This window comes from Anabrus simplex, chromosome 1, assembly GCF_040414725.1.
Source record: "Anabrus simplex isolate iqAnaSimp1 chromosome 1, ASM4041472v1, whole genome shotgun sequence".
In the NCBI taxonomy this organism is placed as follows: Eukaryota; Metazoa; Arthropoda; class Insecta; order Orthoptera; family Tettigoniidae; genus Anabrus; species Anabrus simplex.
Window position 1 is genome coordinate 384226593 of NC_090265.1, and position 6462 is coordinate 384233054.

Below are 6462 nucleotides of genomic sequence, written 5' to 3' on the forward strand. Positions count from 1 at the left end.
TCAGGGATATCACTATTACTTTGCTCGTTATTTTGATCATCCACCGTTTCACATATTATGAAATATCAGAGTTAACTTATCAATGGCTTCCTGTCACTAATTACTAACTGAAATAACGAGATTGCCTCTCAAAAACACGGCTATCGAAATGTGTAACCACGTTACATAAAGAAATTAACTTCTGCGTATCAACCAGATCGTCGCGAAATACAAAGTATGAGAGCTACCGGAAACGGTCATCTGAATAATGATTACATAACATGAAATAATAAACTGAATGCGCTAGCAGCAAAATATAAACATTTAAACTAACATGACGGCATCTACAAAATCAACACGTCAACAAAAATACCGCTCATCACCATAGCTATTATTATTATTATTATTATTATTATTATTATTATTATTATTATTATTATTATTAAAACCATCACTTAAAAATCTGCACTACACTGTATGTTAATTCTCTTAGTAAAATAGAATTCCCATATGTCAAAATGACTTACTTCAAAATGATCCAGAAATAATATGAAAAACATTAACTTAAGGAAACTGCGCAAATAACACTTATTTATTATTATTATTATTATTATTATTATTATTATTATTATTATTATTATTATTACGACCCTAATTTCTATAATTACTATTATTGTGACACTATGGCATTTATATTCCGAATCGCCAAATATAATTGTCGTAGTCTCACGTTTAACTCAAAAATGAAAATGATATCAAACTACAATTAATACCATCCAACACGTGAATTATTTACAATCCTATCAAACTTCTGAACTACATTTTTGATCATCGATTGTTCATAGTCCTACATATTTACATTCTGCTCATTTACCTTATTTGTGCTGGAGGCAGGTCAGATCATCCTCCGGACTCCGTCATGATGAATTTAGTACTCCATCTTCAAGCTGGTGTTATCCAAGAGGTCACACACGCAAACTTGATGCATTTTTACAATAGCGTTGCACACGTCCATATTTATATTAGCACTCGCATTTTTAACACTCCTATGTAGATTATTCAATGACACTGCATTGAGCACCTGACGTGAAGTTGAAAGTCTGGACTTCGCTACCTGCCTAGCCTCCTAGTGTCGTCTCCTTCACCCCTCTCAGTTTGTTTGTGTAAAGGATTATTGGTTATTCACCTTCTCTGACCATAACACTGGACTCAAGGCCTTAGTGCGGCGGCATTCCACTTGTGAAAACAAAGTTTTTCTCCCTGTAACTGGCTTGACTAATTCTGCTCCCAAATATCTCACTTGCAATAATAGTTCTATGAGAGTGTGGAAAAATTTAAATGTAATGTTCCCGATGATATGTGAAGAATTTTATATAATCGTCCTCCAAAATATGACTTTTCCACAAAATATACAAGCTACACGTGAAATAAGGAAAATGTTATGCAGCTACGTGTTACGACGAGATTCATTGTTCATCTCGGTCCTAGCACTTTAAGTGCATTCATGGCAAGTGTTGAGGATATAACTACCATTGTCATTTGTTAATTTAATTGCCTGATTATCTCTGCATAAAGTAAAGTTGAATAAAAGTTTGTCAAAGTGTTCATTTCGGCTAAGATATTACTCACACAAATAAATACATTACTCACTGGATGCCAACAACTGTACGAGACTGAAATTCTCCAAGACTGAGAATTCTGACGAGACTGAGGATTCACCCCAAGACTGAGAGTTCGTACAAGACTGAAGTTCACCACACTGGTGTTGTCGTTTTTGTAAACAATCCTCCCCCACTTCGAAAATAGTTCTGTGGAAGGGATGTGGCGTAATGATCCTGCCCTTGGGACCGATTTATCATATGTCCGTAGGTTAGAATTTTAGGAAATGTGCTCTAAACATTCCTAATTTTGGTCTGGTTTACGCGTTACATTGCGTTATGAGAAACGATCACAGGTTAATTTATACGACGGCACGCGTCACAGGCTCTATTTTCTGTAAGAGTATGGCGCCTTCCCGCCATGACTGTTCATTTCCTGTGCGGTACCACTCTTCCATGTAAAATTGAAAATTTCTTATTTAACCACTGATAAACCACACATTTGCACTGATAAATCCTCAAATATTGTTTGGAAGTCAGGACACAATATTTCACAGCTACTTCGGGCACCAAATCGCGAAATACTAGCTGTAGATTCCCGCTATGACAAGACATTACAATTTGCAATTTTGTGATTGGCTGAGACGTTCGCGCTCTTAGTAGCTTGGATTCCATTTTCTGCCAAGGGATGACGGGCATTATTCGTTTTTCACTCGCTCTTCTGAGCAGGGCACATTCCGATGTGCGGATTCACGTGGGAACTGGATAGAAAGTTTCCACTTCTCGTCGGCATCATAAAACATAATTGGACGTACCACTCAGGCTAGCTACTTCCTGTTCGTGCCTTAAGACGTATTCTGTGGATATATTTTCAGTCTGGACGGCGCTTGACTATTGCTTTGTGAGACTGCAAGTTTTTACCAGCCTACTGCAGTATTCCCATATGCGAATTATTAAACATTTAATTTATACATTCATTATGCACATTCGCTTATGGGTGCAATGCTCCCCTACGACGTTAGAAATCTTACGCGACAGTGGAAAATTTCTCTAAATTCAACTTATGGTTCAAACATACTTGCATCCATAAGTGAATGTATGCCTCTGACTACGAAGTATACCTCTGTTTATGTCTGAGCTTTTCTCTGATTTCTTCCTCTAAATTTTCTGTTTTCTTTCTCGAGGTCATCTGCAATTTGTTTCATGATCGTCAGTATCTCAGCTGACTTCTGTTTGCACTCCGGACAATTTTCTTCTGTTCGTTGACCTGTTTCAACCTCGAAATAAGTGTCGTGTTCTGGGTTCGTTGATGGGGTTTCCTGGTCATCTTCTTCTTCTGCTTCAGTACACGGGTCATCATCTTCATCTTCATCTTCTTCTTCCGTGCCGGAACCTGTGTCTTCTCCTACATTTGAACTCCTTTGTTTCTGCAAGAGATTTACCTGAGCTGCGCCTGGTGCTGATCTATATACTTTAAGATTCGATGCATTCATTATCATTTCATTCTCTCCGTCTAGACTTCTAATTTTGTATGCATTGTTCTGTATATCTTGAATAATTCGATAAGGACCGATGTACAATGGCGCAAATTTCGCATAGTACTTCCTTTCAGGATCGGAGATGCCTGGTCTGCGGATCAATACAGTTTCGCCTACTCTTAATGGCCTGTGAAATTTTCTTCCCCGAACCCTTCTTAGCCTGCGGTCAGCTTGCTCCCTCAAATGTTGTTGTACCTGCTGTGTACACACTTCCGGGGACAGTATGGGTTCAGGCGGACAATTGGATGCCAAGGTCTAGCCGGTTGTAAGTTATTGTGTACTACGGCCGGAAGTTTTGCTGTTGCTTCATGGACAGTATTATTTATGCAGTCAGTGATTAATGGGAGAATATCTACCCATCGCCAATGCTGTTCTGGGATATAGATTCTACTGAATTTTGCGATGACATTCATTACTCTTTCTGCCGGGTTCGACTCTGGGTGACGTGTTGAACTTAGAACATGTTGTATTCCTAATTGCTGTAGACCTGTCTTGAACTGTGCGGAGGTAAACTGCGTTCCGTGATCTGTTAGTAATTTCTCCGGTTTTCCCATAGCTGGAATTATTTCCCTATTAAGGCATCTTAAAATTGACCTAGTATTGGCCTTTTGCATTGGAGAAAGATTCGTAAATTTTGAAAATACATCCATGGTGACTAGTATGAACTGATTTCCTCTCCGTGATTTCGGGATTTTTCCATAAATGTCCATCGCGAATAACTCACGGGGCTTTGACGGTAGAATAGGAATTGGCTTCTGCTTAACGAGGTACGAGTTCGCCTTCACACGCTGGCAAGTGTCGCATGTAATTATTGCATCCCTGACAGTCTTCCTTAGGTCTTTCCATGTGAATGTTTCTTGGATTGTGGCAACGGTCTTATCGATACCTCCGTGTCCGATAACACGGTGCACATGCCAAATTAACTCATTCTGTAATTCTTTCGGGACTACGATCTTTAATTTCGTATGGTCCTTATCTGCATATTTTAACAGTTGATTATTTAACAATCTGTATTCTTCTGCTGCCTTGTGAATTTCGTTGTAACGAGGGTCCCCTTGCTGAATTGCTCCCTGGAAATACTGGATAATCGGCTGTAAGTTTGGGTCAGCCTGTTGGAATGTTGGCAGTTGGCTCAGTCGTAGCAGTACATCTCTGTCTTCCTGTGTCAAGTCAACATAATTTATCTGCTCTTCCTGTTTATTCGGGTTTCTACTTAAGGCGTCGGCTAAGATATTCGCCTTGCCTGCACAGTGTTCAATAGTGAAATTAAATTGTTGTACGAGCAATGACCATCTTGTAATTCGGTCAGATGAGACAGCTGACTTTAACATGAACGTTAAAGCTTTGTGGTCGGTTCTTATGATGACTGGAAATCCGTAAATAACTTTTCGTCAATGCTGTAAGGCTTGGACTATGGTTAGCATTTCTAGCTCAGTAGTTGTATAATTTCGTTCGTGCGACCTCATTTTTCTACTATAAAAGCCTAAATAATCTTTGGTCTTACGTTCATTGTCCTGCTCTTGAAATAGGACTGCACCTATGCCTATTTTAGATGCGTCCGTCTGGAGGATGAATGGTTCGTTGAAGTCAGGATATGCTAATTTTGTACTCCTGGCCAGCAATTCTTTGGTATTCCTGAACGCTGTCTCCGCTTCCTGCGTCCATTTCCATCTATTGTTTTTACGCAGCAGATCTTGCAGTGGCGCAACTACTTCTGTAAAATTTTTACAATGTTCCATGAAAAATTGACACATACCAAGGAATTGGCGAACGTGCTTCACCGTGGTAGGCCTAGGAAAGTTGCTTATTGCTTCTAGCTTTACTGGGTTTGGCCGGATTCCTTTACCGTCTATTACGTGTCCTAGGAATAGCATTTCCGGCTGACAGAAGTGTGACTTTTTGATGTTCACTTTGAATCCGGTTTCCATAAGGTTCTTGAATAGTTTACCTAAATTTTGGAGGTTTTCATCAAAGGTTTTAGTCGCTACGATCATGTCATCAACGTACAAAGTGGTAACTGCTTTGACTTCGTCAGTTAGATTCCTATCAAGCGCTCGTATCAAAGCACTACTTGAATTTCTAGTTCCAAATGGGAGACGTTCGAAGACATAGGTCTGTTGATCGAACATGAACCCTATTAATAATTTTGATTTGTCATGCAGAAGGATATGGTGAAATGAACTGGTCAGGTCTACACCTGTATAAACTTCCATATCTTTAAATCGGCGTATCGCATCCTTAATAGGCATGGCTTGATCGTTTACTGGGATTAATTTGGAGTTTAATTGACGAGCGTCCAAACACAACCTCAGGGAATTATCGGGGTTTTTTACGATTACCAGGCTATTTGCGTATGGAGTGGGTCGCTTCGAAATTATGCCGTTTTCCTCCATTTCTTTAATTATTTGTTTTAACTCTTCGTGGCATTTTTCTGGCACTGGATACGGCTTTCGTTTATATGGTTCCCAGTCCAAAACATTGAAAGCGTACGTGAAATTTGGTACTAGGCCCACTTTAGAATCAAATACGGCCTGATGTTCAATTAAAAAGCTCTTAATTTATCCTTCTGTTGTTTCGTTCCATTAAATTCTGCAACCTTGTCGTTAATTAATTTTTCTATGTCCTCTGTAGTATTTGCCATAAAAATGTCTGTGAAAATCCCTTCGTGGTCCAAAATATTGATTTCTTCCCCAGCATGCTCGGTTCCGAAAGTGTCGTGGAACTCTCCGTCGGTACTGTCATTCGCTTCGTCCTCCTCATCAGTTTCGGGATTTATTTCAACCCTATCATGACCTCCATTTCTTCGGAATTTCACAACGCTCCCTGCAAGGTCAATGATGGCATGCGTTTCCCTGAGAAAATCGGCTCCGAGAATTATATTGTAATTAACTCTAGACATAATAATAAACGTATGACTGTAGGTTGAGTTTCCTATTGTCATCTCCAGTTATGTCTGCGACTTACAGGTAGTGACCTTGTCTGGCACGATCCCTTTTATCTTTATAGTTGAGACCGGAATCACAGGTAAGCTCATTTTCTCTTTTAGGTCGTTAAATAAAGTCCTCGAAATGATGCTAATACTAGCGCCTGTGTCTAAAAGTCCTAAAACATTCGTTCCATTAATTTTGATTTTTATAACAGGTAGAGGTAGAATTTGAGAGCTCTCCTGTTTTACTGCATCATTTAATAAGTCTTCAGGCTGTGCTATCCAGGAATCTACTTGTGCTACTTCCCACTCTTTATTTTCGATGTTTGGCTGTGCGGTTGTATCATTGTCCGATGGAGCTGTTAATTGGAAATTGAAGTTCTTTTAGCACCAGTCTCCTCGTAAGTTGGTGCGTTTGGGT